At 34.8% G+C, this 17,641-nt stretch overlaps 1 protein-coding gene across 1 annotated transcript in view; it reads left to right on the top strand.

The window, feature by feature from the left end:
* The first annotated feature begins 389 nt into the window (after nt 1-389).
* Nucleotides 390-17,641, top strand: part of LOC123874347 — a 112,820-nt gene continuing 95,568 nt past the window's right edge. The window contains exon 1 of the mRNA XM_045919618.1: nt 390-626. The gene's annotated coding sequence lies outside the window, so the exon portion shown is untranslated. The remainder of the gene's footprint in view (nt 627-17,641) is intronic.

Below are 17,641 nucleotides of genomic sequence, written 5' to 3'. Positions count from 1 at the left end.
GGTTTCTGTATATATGTTTGTGTGTGTTTTCCAAATAAAATCCTTTCTTTGTCCCAGTCCTATGTCCTCCAGTTTGCTATGTCCTAGACATAGCAAAAAGCTACATTCAGAAGTTCTTAGAACCAGCGGTCGGAGCTGTATGTTAATAAGTTAGCCTTTGAAACGCAGTTAAGTTTTAACATATGTTAAGGGTACATAATTCGGTTGTATGGTATTAAAATCTATTTGAAATAGTTAATAAAAACTAATTGCTTAAGTGATTCTTGAGTCAATGAAATCGTAACCATCATAATATAAACAAATCGTCAGTAGTACGCGAAACTTTCTTGGTTTTACTAGATTAAGTTTTGCCGATCTTGGTCCGGACTTGCGCGTTCCCCATACCGGCGTAGCAGTCACTCGATCTACGCCGACCGCTACGCACGCTATGTACCGCTACGGACGCTACGAACTGTCTACGATCGAACTTTGTCAGAATCATAATTCCAGTGAGTGATTATAACAGTGAATATTGTGTTAAAAATTCTGAGTGGTGCAAAAAAAATGTGCGAGTGCTACAATGTTGAATACAATGTTCTGTTCTCGTAAAATTTGCCGCAGCCGGCGATGACCTTTCCATTTTACAGGTTAGTTGTGTATTTTTAATTAGGATGCTGAGTTTGGCTGTTTATTTTTTTGTGTGCGGATGAAATGAATATTCATTATCTTTTAGGTACAGGGACGAGAATGGATGACGAACCGTATTCGTATTTAGAAAAACCTAGTATTTTTAATATGGTTTTTATTTCAGATTTTTATCGTAACGCGTGCGATTTGGTATGTACGATTTAGTTAGTTAGATGTAACAATTTAAAAGGCTACAAGTGTTCAAAATAATGTACATTTAAAAAAATGACTCTTTTTACGAGACAATTTTTTAACTATGTACCATATAATTTAGGAATTCGAGTAGGTTCTCGTATATTTACAGCGATAGAAAAATTAGCTCTAAAACGTATTTTAGCATTAGTATTTAAAATATAATGGTCCAAAATCATAGATAATATAAATTATTACTAAAACTACTAATAATAAACATTTATTACGTCTTCAATGTGGAAAAAGCGAAAAAGAGAGCTAGGATTTATATATTTAGTAGTGATAAAGTCATATTATTTTATAATCTCTTAGAACCTGGACCAAAATATTTTTTGGTTCTACTTTTAGGCCCGCAACTGTCAAGTTAGATTACGATATCTGTTCCATTGAATTAACTTAAATCTGTATAATGTAAATGGTCCTGCACGTTTTATTCTATAGAGATAGACTTATTGTAGTCAAGTAAATCCTTTTAATATTCCTAACTATGTTATATTCCCTTTTACTAACAGCTAAACGTAAAGGTTGCTAAGGTTGTTAATACATATTACATTTTTTTAACTATAATAATATACGTATGCATTCATTTATTCATAAAAAAGAAACAGGACTGTATCCTAAAATAATACACTAATTATTATTTTCAATAAAGATATTCTGTAAAACAAGATACAAAAACGTGTGTTCCATTCATAAGGTAAATACAACCGTAGACACTTTATATTTTCTACGAATACGCTTTATTAAGGTATGGTTCTTTTTTTTCGTAATATTGTATTTTCTGAAACAATACCTATAAAACTATAAAATTACATAAAAAAGTGATTTTATTATGACTCGATATTAAATATATTAATAATAATATATATAAAATATTAAGTATCCTGTGGAATTTTTGTCTCTTCGTCTCTTCCACACGCCATGGTCTTGCACCGCCCGAATCAAGCAGGTCTCTATGACTTTGGTAATCACACTTCACACTAATATTATAAAGGCAAAAGTTTGTGTGTGTGTGTGTGTGTGTGTGTGTGTGTGTGTGTGTGTGTGTGTGTGTGTGTATGTTTGTTACTCCTTCACTGAAATTTGGAATGGAGATAGATAATATCCTGGATTAGCACATAGGCTACTTTTTATCCCGGAAATCCCGGAAAATCAAATAGTTCCCACTGGATTTTGAAAAACCTAAATCCACGTGGGCGAAGTCGCCGGGATCGGCTAGTAGTAATTAATTATTATTTATTTATTTATTTCACAATAGTAACGTTGAATTGAGAACATCATTCTTTTAGAATTCCGTTGAAAATAACGCTTTCAGCAATAATAAAAAGAAAGATAAAAATAACTTTTCTTTTAGCCATACGGTTAATGTAAAAACTTTCTATTTCTTCTAAGTTGTAGTCAACGCTTCTTTTATTTTTTTAGCATTGGACTTTTTCCAACATTCTTCGTTGTAAGCATTGTTCCCATCATTTTCTTGAAAGCTAAACCGATTCAGAAAATTAATGTTACCAAGCTAAGAGGATTTAAGACATAAAAATAGAGACAAATAGGAAATATGGGCTTACGAAGGTTTTATGTCACTAAGATAACAATAAATAAATATCTTGTCTACGATTCTTGTGGCTGTTGTGGCTATAATGGAAAAGGTGACTGACTGACTAATCCATCAACACGCAGCTCCAACTACTGGACGGATTGAGCTGAAATTTGGCATGCAGGACGCACCTGCCAATAAAGAATTTTTGAAAATTCAACCTCTGGGGGCTACAATAAGGGTTTGAAATTTGGGTAGTTCACGCGAGTAAAGTCGCGGGAATAAGCTAGTTTTTCATAAGAACTCAAAAAGACAAAGCCTAAGTAAGCTAATCCTAATTTATTTAGCTTATTTTTACGAAATAATTTTAGTAATATCTTGCTTATAATTTGAACATTTCTGATGTATTTCGTTAATATATTAATTAATATATTATATAGTAGCTTATATATTAAGGCTAACATTATAAGCTTCTTAACTCGCCAAGAATCTTCCAAATCGGTTAAGTTCCAAAGAAACCGACAGAAACAATGTAGCTGTGAAAACTTTGCGAATGTTAAAGAAATAAGAAAACTTGTGACTTCGCGTTCTTGCTGCTTAGCGTATGCTAAAAAGTTTGTCATCCAAAGACAAAACATTAATCCATAAATGCAGACAGTATTCTTGGCACCATTCCACGCGGGCATGATTTATACGGGAATTAGCTAAGACCAGCTATGAGCTTTATTGCAATTTGTAGTATTTTTAATTAAAAAAAATCAATCTTTATAAATAAAGAGGAAATACACATAATCGAATCAATTGTGGTAGGAACCGTTATAAATTAGTTACACCGCAATGCCATCCACGTTAAGTACATTTTCGCTTTTAGTTAAGAGGGCTCTCTCCATCACTCGTTTCATACAATCGTAGTTCCAATTTCATTTGAATATCAAGCAGCCAAAGTCCATGAAATTTTGCAGACATATTCTAGAAACTAATATCTATGTCTGTGGTTTTCCAGATTTCCGTTAAAATATTCGGTTTCAAAGTAACGCGGTCTTAAAAATTTTCATACAAATCATTGAGCCCCTGTAATTTTAAAACTAAATATTTTTAGAAAAATCTAAAACACCACAGACACAGATATTAGTTTCTAGAATATGTCTGCAAAATTTCATGGACTTTGGTTGCTTAATATTTAAATGAAATTGGAACTACGATTGTATGAAACGAGTGACGGAGAGAGCCCTGTTAAAGTTCCGAAAGTTTTAATTTCGGTCACGGTGGACCAATCTGCACAGACATTAGCCATCTATGCGAGAGATCTTATAGTGCACAATTAGTGTTTGCACAAACACAGGCGCGCTCTTTATCCTTTTTAGAGTTCTGTACCTAAAAGGAAAAACGGAACCCTTAGAGGACCACTTTGTTGCCTGTCTATCTGTCCGTCTGTCTGTCGTGTCTGTCGAGAAAACTTCTCTTGACCTAGAATCATGAATTTTCACAGGTAGGTAGATCTTATAGCGTAAAGGAAAAAATCCGAAAACTGCGAATTTGTGGTTACATCACAAAAAAATAATTGTAATGTGTTCATGAACAAATAATTTAATATTTTCAATTTTCAAAGCAAGATAACTATATCAAATGGGGTATTATATGAAAGGGCTTTATCTGCACATTCTAAAACAGATTTTTATTTATTATTTTGTATAATAGTTTTTGATTTATCGTGCAAAATGTCGGAAAAAATTCCCGAGTTCGGAACCCTGGGTGCGCGAGTCTAACTCGCACTTGACCGGTTTTTTACTCTCTGATACTTAATCCACCGGGACGGCAAATCGACACGACCAGAACAAGATCAGCCACAGAACCGAACGCTTACGTGCTATCCAAAGCAGGGTGCTGATACAAAAAAACCCTTCCATGAACTGTGTTTGACCCGATCCTGGATCGAACCTAGCACCTTTTCATAAATAGTCAAACGTACTAACCATTAGCGTAACTAGGTAGTTACTTAAAATTCTAGATCAGAACTGCTCTCAAACCTAAAGAAACAATTGGAAGATTTCACTTTAAATATTTTCCTAGACTGAGACTGAAAAACTTAAAGGCGTCCTAATTTATTGTGCAATAGTTACTTTTATTGCAAAGAGCTTGAACCGAAATAATTGCAGTCACATTTCTTTTGAACGGGACTCTCAGAGATTTAAGATTTTCATTAGTTTCCATCGCCAATAGTTGCCAATTTAAATAAACAAGGTCGACATGGACAGACGATTTCTATTTAAACCAACATTGGTACTGATTTTATTTCTAAATTTTAGAACGAAATTCGTATTTTTTTCTTACTTAATACGCTCTTACGCTCCGCCTCAGGAAAGTGATAAAGTCATTTGTGGGAATGAATGTAATATTTTATAATAAAATCCCACAGTCAATTTTAGACTTGCCTTTACACAAGTTTAAAAAATATATCAAAAGCATATTATACAATCGAAGATTATGTAAATGATAAAAAAACATGGATTTGAATCGCTCCAGCAATGCGTGGGGCTGCAATTGCTTATATAGTATGGCATACTATTGTAAATTGAGTTGAAAAGAGCAACCGCCGAGTTTCTTGCTGGTTCTTTTCGGTAGGAACGGCATTCCAAACCAGTGGTAAATTATTTTGACGATTCAAAAGCACTAGTAAAAGTTTATTTGAATAAAAATCTATTCTATTCTATTCAATGTTATAGAAAAGGACAGACAAACATAATTTAATTTAGAATTGTCAAATCTCGTGACTTTAGGTGCCAGTCATAAGCCTATTGTTTGAATTTGTAGCGTGCATTTAGCATCTTTTTTGAAAATCATTTTCTGTCCTTTTTTAGCAATATTAAAAAGAAAAAGATGCAAATACCTACTCTAAATTTAGTTTTAAGAAAATCATTAGAATCGACGCTAATCTCTGTGTAAACTCTCTTCGCTTAGATATGGTCACCTTTGTCACGCGCTGCACCTTGTCAAAGATGCCACCGTAACTTTCAAGTTCGCCACGTGGGGTGTACACCCGTAGGAGAATTTGGCATATACCTGCTCATATGTTCAATAAGATTTCTCTTTGCTACCTAAATTGTATTTATTATTTGTATAATCACGATAAGATAAAATAGTATTCTATTTTATTCTTAGAATAGAAAAACATTTTATAGCAAATACAGTGAATAAAGCGCCACACCTTCAGGTGCGAACAGAGTATATTACTAGTATATTAGCTTGGCTATGGTAGAATTCAATCTATTCGTGTTAATGGAATCCATTAATTGAATGAGACTTAGTTCATACCACGTTTATGCTAAGGAGCTTTAGCTTGCTAATTAATTCGTTAATATGTACAATTTAACCTTATACTAATGGTTAACTAAACTCTACATTAGTGTAATGTGTTTCTAGTTCGGTGTTTAATTAAATTAGTGCTTCTTAATTGAACTAACAACTTCTGCGCTTACTTACGATATTAACACGATGGTAAAAGATGAATGGTTAAGTCCTTACCTATTAATTATATTATACACTTTTTGTGTCCTCTATTTTTAGGGTTCCGTACCTCAAAAGGAAAAACGGAACCCTTATCTGTCTGTATGTCTGTCTATCCGTCTGTCCGACTGGTGTGTCTGTTAAGAAAACCTATAGGGTACTTCCCGTTGATATAAAATCATGAAATTTGGCAGGTAGGTAGGTCTTATGACACAAGTAAAGGAAAAATCCGAAAAACGCGAATTTGTGGTTACATCACAAAAAAAGATTAAAATGTGTTCATGGGCAAAGAATTAATATTTTCAATTTTCAAAGCAAGATAACTAAACCAAGTGGAGTATCATATGAAAGGGCTTTACGTGTACATTCTAGAACAGATTTTTTTAATTTTTATGCATAAAAGTGTTTGATTTATCGTGCAAAATGTTGAAAAAAAAACCTGAGTACAGAACCCTCGGTGTGCGAGTCTAACTCGCACTTGGCCGGTTTTTATCCGAAAAATCAAACACTTCACAGGGAATATGAAAACCCGAAATTGCGGATGAAGTCGCGGACTTCATCTAGTGAGAAATAAGGTATATTATGGTTGTTATAAAAAACTTCAGAGTAAAATAATAGTTATTATGGATTGAGAACGAACCCAGATAATTTGTTATTTTAACCCTTATTTTGAGAACAGTAACGACATAATAATTATCTAATAGGTACATTATAAGTAATATCCCTGCTTAGTAGATTTTTATCGTCAAATAATATTATTATTGTTTACATTGATCCTTAAATGTTATTTGCAGGAAAGAAAACAATATGTTTTCTATGCCTGCCAATACTATATCCATTCTATTTGCATTTTATTTGTATGAAAAAAGAGAAAAAAATATTGTGCCTAACGCTTTACAGAGCGTTCAACGCTTACAAATACAATTCTTTTTAATATAACGCCTACGTGCTGTCCCAAACAGTTTTTCTTTCACCTAACGCAGACGACCGATATTTATCAGTGAGCGGCTTTTGAATAATAATAATACAAGGAGCCAAAAGCTTAATTTGTTATAATCCGTGCGTCGAGTGGTGTTTGAATTTATGTGATGCTGCATGGTGGTGGTGCGTATTGCTTGCTTGGTGGCTGGCCTTTCCTGCAGGTTTAGCAGTGGGAGGGCGGGCGGTGCATGTCGCATACAGATTTGTTTGGTTTAGCGGATAATAGCAAATTAAGCTTTTGGTTCCTTGTATAAAACATGGACTTCCGCAAAATAGCGCCCGCATCTATACAAAGAATAATATTACGTCCAATTAATTATTTCCTGTCTTCGAACATTGCCAGTGGTCACTCAGCAGTCAATGAAGAAAGTTATGTTCGGAGTTTCTTTCTCTACGTGATCAAATGAGAAATGAGGAGATCCGTAGGAGAACCTAATCTGGTTCTGACATAACTAAAACCGACATAGTTCAACATAATATCATAAGTGATATATGCAATTTAAGTCATTGTATGTTTTTTTTTTGTATTCAGATACAAGTTAGCCCTTGAATGCAATCTCACCTGGTTGTAAGTGATGATGCAGTCCAAGATGGAAGCGAGCTAACCTGGAACGAATATACCAGTTTTCATTAAACCAGTATGGGTTTAGCAGCCTTTGGTTTCTACACGGCATCGTACCGGAACACCAAATCGCTGGTCGGTACGGCTTTGCCAGTAGAATAGTAACTAGCCACGACCGAAGCCCCCACCAGACCAGACCAGAGACATTATAAAATTCCGAACCCCTGCCGGGAATCAAACCAGGGACCTTCCACAGCGCTTACCACTGCTCTAAGGATCCCGTCATGGTTTCCGAATGCAAGCTGTCTGGTTCAGTATTTGGTAAACTTATAGGCAACATTCGTAATTCTGTAAAACAGTGGATGTAGAATATAATATTACGAAAATTCTCAGTGAATTTTATAGGACAGATTACTATGTATTTTCGGTAGTCTATGGTAAGCTTTTGAGATATGTATACTATACGAGTACATTGTACAAAGGCCAGCCGCCTGACTTTCGCGTCGAATAATCTCCTTCGAACATAACCCGACTAATCGTTTGTAGTAAGCGGGTTCATATTACGCACTTTTATTTTACTATGCGAATCTTCGAGGAATCTGCGCCAGAGAGGTCGTCTAACAGTTTTTAATCCCCGACCCAAAAAGAGTGGTTTTACAAGTTTGACGTGTGTACCTGTGTATCTATGTATCTGTCTATCTGTCTGTGGCATCGTAGCTCCTAAACTAATGAACCGGTTTTAATTAAGTTTTTTTTTTGGTTTGAAAGGTGGCTTGATCGAGAGTGTTCTTAGCTATAATCGAAGAAAATCGGTTCTGCCGTTTGAAAGTTATCAGTTTTTTTTCTAGTTTTCTTATAGAGGTTTTTGTGTCAGGGGTTTTTATTTTTATTTTGAGTTATCATAATTAATATCATCCAAATTAACAACGTATAGTAGCAAAGTAATGTTTGTTCGTTATTGAAACTGCCCGTTGTCCTGGAATCAACTAACAAGGCGGTATACGCTTCGTTAACCAAGTTTAGTCCGTACTCATGTACTTATGAAGTCATGTAAAACACATTAGGTACGGCTCGTTATGCTTACATAACATTTATTTCTGACTCGGCCCGGCTTCATGGGTGGCCTTAAGTGTTAATATGTATAAATGTTTTCTACTTAGTACTCCTAATTCCAATTTTAAGCGTGAAGCGTGCTAATAAGTCCGTCCGTCCGTCCATCTATCTGCCAGCGGGCTGTATCTCACAAACCGTACTAAGTACACAATTGAAATTTACACAGAGTGTGGTATAATAAAAATTTCAAAATGGCGACGATGTACTTAAATAAAAATAATAATTATAAGTACATTATAATACACAAGACACACACACACACATACACGCGTGCGCGCGCAAACTGATAGTACGGTCATTATTATTGTATATATTTATATGTATTTGATTCTTATTGCAATTTTCATGGTTTAGCTACTAAAGTTTATTCCTGTTAACGCACGATTGTATAAATTCCTTATAATTACATCAAAACGAAAGATAGAAGGAGCAACAAAGAAAAAAAAAACATCATTATAATTCTTATTTATATTTATTTAACCCATAAAAAAGAACCCTTCATGTGCGAGTCCGCCTCACACTTGGCTGGTTTTTAAAATTAAAATTTGATGAAAATAATCAGTTTTGGATCTTAGATGGCAATCTCCCAAAATATAAAAACTAGAAATTAATGTAAATACCTACCTATAGCAAATAAATTAAATTAAATCTCTAGTAAATATAAAGTGATCGACTCACTTTGATATTATAGTGTTCAGCTTAGTCTATTCTGTAATTGTGGCGTCAAAACCAGATTTTATCAAGTTCACACCACGACAGATCTAAAACTAAAAACCTGGTTCACACTTTCTAATAATTCTGCTCGGATTTCAAAAGTTTTTACTAAACGTAGACACTTTTCACGAATTCATTTTCCAGTATCTACTGTCTAGCAGACGATAGAATTATTCATACCATTAAATCCATACTAATAATATTATAAATGCGAAAGTGTGTCTGTCTGTCTTTCTGTCTGTCTGTCTATCTGTTTGCTACCTTTTCAAGGCCCGACAGTTTAACCGATTATAACGAAATTGTGTACAGAGTTAGCTAATATCCCGGTAACGGTCATAGGCTACTTTTTATCCCGGAAAATCAAACAGTTCCCACGGGATCTTTAATAACCTAAATCCACGCGGACGAAGTTGCGGGCATCCTCTAATATTGAATATTCTTCAAATAGTAGACTGGTAATTTGTTATTCACACTGATTCCAATCCCTCCTGCCAGATTTTGCTTCTTCCACTGAATAAATGAACGTTATTTCATGCTATAAACATTGAGAATGTTTCAAAGCATATCTAATGGAAATATTTTCGCGCGTTAACTTTACCGCGGTTCTGTTACATTAAACTATAATAATACCACGAAGTTAAGAGATGTTTTCCTAGCACGCTCCCCGGTGATCTCCATACAAACGTAATTTGCTTCTCATTTGAAAATTAATCAATCAAACTCAAGGTTTTTTTTTGTAGGCACGGTCCAGAAACTAATGTGTTTGTAATTTGTCACATTTCCGTAAAAACATCTAGTTTAAAAGTAAAACGGATTAGAGTCTTGGAAATTCTTGAACCAGTGTAACTTTACAATTAAATATTTTAAAGGAAATTTGGCAAACCATAGGCACAGATATTAGTTCCTAGAACAAGCTACGTGTTTGGTGTATGCTACAACTAAACTCTTCATAAGGACTGTATACAAGGCATTCCGAGTGATCTATTTACGTAATGTTCGTTGACCTCTAGTGCCAGTCAGATGTTTTATTTGCAATGTATTGTGAACTTTTGAAAAATATACTTAGGAGTTTTTAAAAAAATCGTGTTTTTTTGGTGGTACCTTATCAATAATCATCAGTAACTTATCACCTGTGTTCGTTTTTGCTAGCGTTATAGTTACACCTTTGATTAATATTATATTATAGTTACGGCAAGTTTTTAAGCAAGATCACAGTGAATCGCTAACTTATCTAACATCGAACAATAAAAGAGACAATTGGAATTCCAGAAACTCTACTACGAATCTCAAACACTGCGGGTTTCCAAAATAATTAATTCCACACACATTCCACGGATCCAAACTTTATTGCAGGCGAGAGAATTATTCATACCATTAAATATTAAACGGTATTCAAAGAGAGCTCGGCTTGTTCATAAATTAAACTGATTCCTTCACTTTTCCGCGATTTTCTGCGCTTAAAGGAATTATGTGGCTAATTTTGCATTCACTTCATTTGCTTTCCTAATTAAATCTTGTAATTTATTTTTCATTTTATAAGGTATATTTTTTATTGAAGTAATTCATACTGTGTAAGTGTGTGTGTGTGTGTCTGTGTATGTGTGTGTGTAAGTGTGTCTACCTGTCTACTGGTTTTTCACGGCCTACCAGTACAAGCGATTTTGATGGGTTCATAGTTAGCTTACATCCCGGGGGCGGACTACTAGGCTACTTTTTGCCCGGAAGATTAGAGTTTTTAAAAACCTAAATCCACATGGACAAAATGGCGAGCATCATCTAGCTAGCAACTTATAAAAAAAACACGCACCTACCTTGCTTAAAAACGAATCAAAAAGTAAACCATTTGTAAATGAGGTTATACAGCCGTCATATTGAATTTTATTCAAAAACTAGCTGTGCCCGCGACTTCGTTCGCGTGGAATGGCTCTCAGCGCGCTTTATATATGTAGCCACGGACGCTCAGGCGCGAGGCGTGTAGTACGTACTCTGTACGTTAAAAATGTTCGCCGTGATTCTTTAAATTGTCATAACTTTTTTATTTATGAACCGATTGACATGAAATAAACACTAAATCCTAAGTGAAGCTTACTACAATATATTAGTGAAAACGGTATCTAAATCGAATAAGCCGTTTCTGAGATTAGCGTGCACAAACACACAGACAAACAGACAAACAGACAAAAAAAAATTAAATACAATTTCGGGTTCGGCATCGATATAATAACAACCCCTGCTACTTTTTTTTTATATATTTCCATTGTACAGACACCACTTTTCTACAATTTTATTATATGTATAGACTAGCTGACGCTAGTCCGCGTGGATTTAGGTTTTTCGAAATCCCGTGGGAACTCTTTGGTTTTCCGGGATAACAAGTAGCCTATGTGCTATAGGGTATTATCTATCTCCTTTCCGAATTTCAGCCAAATCCGTCCAGTGGTTTTTGCGTGAAGGAGTAACAAACATACACACACACATACAAACTTTCGCCTTTATAATATTAAGTGTGATTATAGCCAGTATTCGCGATGCTGCAAGGATTCTAACGATACACCCATACACCCAAAACTGTTCAGGCATTTAGAAGTTATGTTGGAGTAAAACACTCACTTATTTCTATTATATTTAACTATTCGTCAATATATTTTCTACATTAGCCGTATGCTTAAAATTAGTCTAGCTATTTTAAGTTTGCTCCATTTCATCCAGTTTATATTAAAATATAAATAGCACGTAGCCCGCCGAATTTCAAAACCGCACACTCTACCTGTCGTCCGAAGCCAATCGATCACTTAGCCAACATTGTACTAGCCCGATAAATCTCGTCCAAATTGATTCTACGCTATTGTGAATTATGTCACTACGATGTCATAGAGAAGCTCTAAATTAAAATTGAACCATAAAATTACATTAAATAACTATATAGACTGAAGTCAAAAATAATTATCTGACTTTTTATATTGTTAGGTATTTATTGCCCAACCAGTGAAGTTACTCATACAAAACAAAGCATAAATATTGCTCATTTAAAACTCTCCTTCAGTTTGCGCCAGGCCTGAGGCATTCATAATCTCATTATGAATGTCTCAGGCCTCCGCCCGGTGTGGTGCGAGTAATCGCCCGTCGCACTCGCATGCTCATAGCCCAGAGACAAACACTACCCCAACTTCACACGCGCTTCTCGTTGCTCGCCAACTCGTCTGTAGTTGATAGCTCAACGTTTTTCGCTACCTGTCAGTTCTATAAAATTCCACTTTTTGTGTGGCGGAAAATATTTTAGTTCCGCTAAAAAAATCAATGCAGAACATGGAAGAAAAATAGGCTTATAATTCTTAGTCTGCCAATCCGCATTGGGCCAGCGTGGCAGACTACGGCCTAAACCCTTCTCATTCTGAGAGGAGACCCGTACTCAGTAGTGGGGCGGAAATGGGTTGATCATGATGATGATGATAATTCTTAAGGTTGTTGATTCGGACTAAGTCCCTGGCATCACACTATAATATTATAAAGCAGAAAGTTTGTATGTGTGTGTGTGTGTGTGTGTGTGTATGTGTGTGTGTGTATGTTTGTTACTCCTTCACACAAAAACTACTGGACGGATTGGGCTAAAATTTAGATTGGAGATAGATTATACCCTGGATTAGCACATAGGCTACTTTTTAACCCGGAAAATCAAAGAGTTCCCACGGGAATTTCAAAAACCTACATCCACGCAAACGAAGTCGCGGGTATCAGCTAGTCACTAATAAAACACAAAAAATGTTTTCACCTATGTGCCCCAAACCGGTTTCATTAGAAAGGCAATAATGCGAAGAGTTTATTTATTTATCGTAGTAGCGCACGCCATGACGTATCCACTAGTTATTAATACAAACTGACATATCTAGGCCATAACCTCATAATAGCAAACACAAACTGTCACATGCCATATTTACTAAGCTAACAATAACAAATCTTTAGTAAAGGCACCTTCGGAACCGACTGCGGTTCACGATAACTAAGTTACCAACTTCGGTGTGCTTAGGGAACTGTGTTGTATCCAAGTAAAGGGATAAGCGAGTTTTGAATACTTCTATAGCCTAGTGGAGGCCACTGCGACGTTTACGCGAGTGGTTGAGGGTTTGATTCTCAGAGACTCGCTTCTCTTTTCTCGCCAACTCGTTTCTAGTTTATAGCTAAACGTTTCTCGCTAATCGTCAGCGGTGGGACGATTGCCATAAAATTCCATGTTTTTGCATCGCGGACAAATTGATTAGGCGAAAAAAATTTCAATGCGAATTAAGTCCCTGTCAGTAACTTTGTCCTAATATATTATGTAAAAAACACATTTTTTTAACTACGTCCGTTATAGAATTTGAAACTATCCAACCGATGTGCCCCAAATTGGTTTCATTAGAAAGGCAATAATGCGATGGTTTTTATATTATCTTTTGATTAGTGCCAAGGGCAAGCTATTGGCAAGTTTCTGGGCCACCTCATTAAGCTAATGCGTGTACAGACTTACAGTATCGACCCAGAATACACAATACTACTAGGTATCAGCAAACGTTTGTACAGATTACTCGCTCAGTTATACACATGTCCACTTTGACATGGCCAGGGGCACGTAACAGTTGGCTATCAGCAAACTAGATCACTTCGTTAAGCTAATGCGTGTAAAGACTTACTACACTATCGACACAGAAAATCACTTGTAAAAGTTTACTTGAATAAAAATATATTCTATTCTTGTTCTATTCTAAAAAGACATTTGCGGAGTTATACAAATGTCCACGTAGACATGGCCAGGGGAATATAACGGTTGGCTATCAGCAAACTAGATCACTTCGTTAAGCTAATGCGTGTAAAGACTTACTACACTATCGACACAGAAAATCACTTGTAAAAGTTTACTTGAATAAAAATCTATTCTATTCTGTTCCATTCTAAGAAGACATTTGAGGAGTTATACAAATGTCCACGTAGACATGGCCAGGGGAATATAACGGTTGGCTATCAGCAAACTAGATCACTTCGTTAAGCTAATGCGTGTAAAGACTTACTACACTATCGACACAGAAAATCACTTGTAAAAGTTTACTTGAATAAAAATCTATTCTATTCTGTTCCATTCTAAGAAGACATTTGAGGAGTTATACAAATGTCCACGTAGACATGGCCAGGGGAATATAACGGTTGGCTATCAGCAAACTAGATCACTTCGTTAAGCTAATGCGTGTACAGACTTACGACAGTATCGACATATAATACACAATACTACTAGGTACTCGTATCAACAAACGTTTGTACACATTACTCGCTCAGTTATACAAATGTCCACGTTGACATGGCCAGGGGCACGTAACGGCTGTCTATCAGCAAACTAGATCACTTCGTTAAGCTAATGCGTGTACAGACTTATTACAGTATCGACATATAATACACAATACTACTAGGTACTCGTATCAACAAACGTTTGTACACATTACTCGCTCAGTTATACAAATGTCCACGTTGACATGGCCAGGGGCACGTAACGGCTGGCTATCGGCAAGTTTCTGGACCACCTCGTTAAGCTAATGCGTGTACTGGATCGCCAAATGTTTGGCTTTCCTGTACTAACCTCGGCGGTTTGTGTAAGTTGTCACTAGTACGAACGACTACCAGTTAAACTTTATTCGAGATAGAGTTGTCTAGTTATTAATGTTTTAGATACTAGTATAATAGTATTACTCGTAACAGCATTAAATGCTGTTCGGGGATTGCACAGAGTGTTTTAGTTTGTAATTTAACTTACGCTTTTGTGTTTTTGCAGTTGTTAGTTAACTCAAACGGCTTCTATGTGCCTATGTGTATGTAGTACATGCAATAGACTGGTTACTCTAAACAAAAATGTTTACGGGCTGAACTAGTTAACCTCCGATCTGAAAAGAGGGGTGTTATAAGTTTGACGTGTGTATCTGTGTATCTATCTCTGGCATCGTAGCTCCTAAACTAATGAACCGATTTGAATTTAGTTTTTTTTTTGTTTGAAAGGTGGCTTGATCGAGTGTTCTTAGCTATAATTCAAGAAAATCGGTTTAGCCGTTTGTAAGTTATCAGCTCTTTTCTAGTTACTGTAACCTTCACTTGTCGGGGGTGTTATAATTTTTACTTAATTAAATTAATTAATTAATTGTTATAATTTGATATAATTTTTTTTTTATAATTTACACTTGTTGCTTACAACTTGTTGTCCCGTGTCACTTATTTTGTTTTTGACAGCTTCATAGAACATGACTATTATTTAAAATTGCCTTCCTTGCCTTGATTACAGTCATTATCATCAAGCGTACCCTGGATACAGTTAAAAAAATTAATTTAGTTTCCACCCACCCCTCAACCTTCCTCATAAGCTGTCATTGGTAGTCAATTTATAGTCATTCTATAATATTATTATGTTATAAATAAATAAATATTCTTTTATTTGGAACTAACTTTAGTGCAAATGCAGTACACAGGACGAAACGCCACAACATACAGAGAAAATCTATACTAATAAATCTGTGGTCGTAAGGAAAAGGGGCATAAGTCAGATACGCGGCTACAGCTCGTTTCGCCAGTACGGACCAAAGAAAGAAATTAGTCGAGACACCGTTTCTTAAAATCAAGATACACTTTGAAATATACATTATATTGTGATTTAATTTATAGTTTTCTTGTGTAAATGAGCTCATATAATATATTATCCAAATTTTTATTTATTTATTATTATATATTTTAAATTAATGTGACTTGTGCCTCTTTTCTAAACCCAACTTCGGCTGCCAACCTTACGTCATACTAACTTAGGCCATTTTTTTAGTAAGTGGTTATTAATAAAAACGAACAAATTAAGATAATTTGTTTGTTATACTATTCATTTATTTGATAAAAATACTTATAATCTTAGATCACCGGATGTAGCTGGTTCAAATCTCAATAATTGGAAGTATTTGTGTTATGAACACAGATTTTTAGATGATTCTATGTTTATGTAAATGTGATTTTGATATTATATTATATTATATTATAAGATTTATATTTATATTATATTTAATTTTTGTGCGTTTGTAAATTATTTTTAAAAGTGATGTTAATAAGAATTACTGCAAACTAAAGGTTAATCTTTCATTGCTGAAAGTTTCTTTGTTTCTTCAATTTTCTAGATTAGCAAAATCTACTTTTATTTGATGACTGTCAAGTTTGTGTCTCTTTTTCAATGGGCTCTACTAATTTAATTATCATATGTAGCGCGTCATAGGTATTACACGTGTCTAGAACTGGCTTTTGAATTTAAGACCAGTGTTCTTAAATATTTTGCCAAAGTGTAATCTGGAAACTGGATATGTCTTCTTTATACATTTCGTACCCACATAAATTGTTAAGTTCAAGCCTAATAGAAGATAGGTTTTGCCTGTGTGTCGTCGTGAATAATGAGATCTATAAGTTAGGTAAGTCATAAAGTAAGTAGCTTATGTGGTCAAGAATTAGTTATTCTTTTCTTCCGAAATTTTAGAAGGTGGAGTTGTAAGATCTAGTTTTGTCGTTACTTGTAATAATGCTGGATATTCCAAAGAAGGATTTTTAATAACTGTTTGCATAAATTTGTCTGTCTCACAAAATGTCTGTTTGAAAGATTCTTATTTCAACTAAGACAATCTAATCCCGAAATACATGGTCAATGTAATTGACATTTCTTCCAAAAAGAAATTTTGTCCATTGATCGTTAAACGGACCTACAATCTTTTTAGGACCATGTGAAATCAGTTGTGCTAAATATAAACTCTCTTATTGAAATCACTATGGTTTCAGTATTCTTGAAATATCTGACTTAGTTGCTCAGAGGTAAATTTTATAAGCAGATTTCTTCCTGCAATCTGATTAATGTTTTACTCATAGATATGTATTTTACTTTACTTGCACTAACTATTCTTCCTTTTTGGTTTATATAATGTATCCTTTGTTTCTTTTAAGTTTTATAATGGATCTTATATTGTTGGTCTTCCTCTTTCTTTCGTTGTGAGTAAAATGAATCTAGAATAAGAAATATATTTCTGAATTTACCGGTAATATACAAACTATACAACAAAATTATAGGAGTAGGGCGTAAGACCACGAACCCGTTTTAACAACAAAAAATAACAAATAAGTTCTAAACCGTTAACTAAGTAATAATAAATTAGAAAAATTATTACCTACTTAGGTACTTCCGAAGTGGTACAAAAGAATCCATAACTGACTTAATGAAACAATGGTGGTGGAATCTTGTGCAAAGGTCCAGGTGCCTAACAAACAGTGTTGTCCTATAATGGGATCGGTTACCTAACGGTTCGATAGTAATAATTAGTCCAAAAAAACACCAAAACAATTAAACA

Source organism: Maniola jurtina, chromosome 18 (assembly GCF_905333055.1).
Source record: "Maniola jurtina chromosome 18, ilManJurt1.1, whole genome shotgun sequence".
Lineage (NCBI taxonomy): Eukaryota > Metazoa > Arthropoda > Insecta > Lepidoptera > Nymphalidae > Maniola > Maniola jurtina.
Note: the sequence above shows the minus strand (reverse complement) of the source record. Positions and strands in the feature narration are given on the sequence as shown.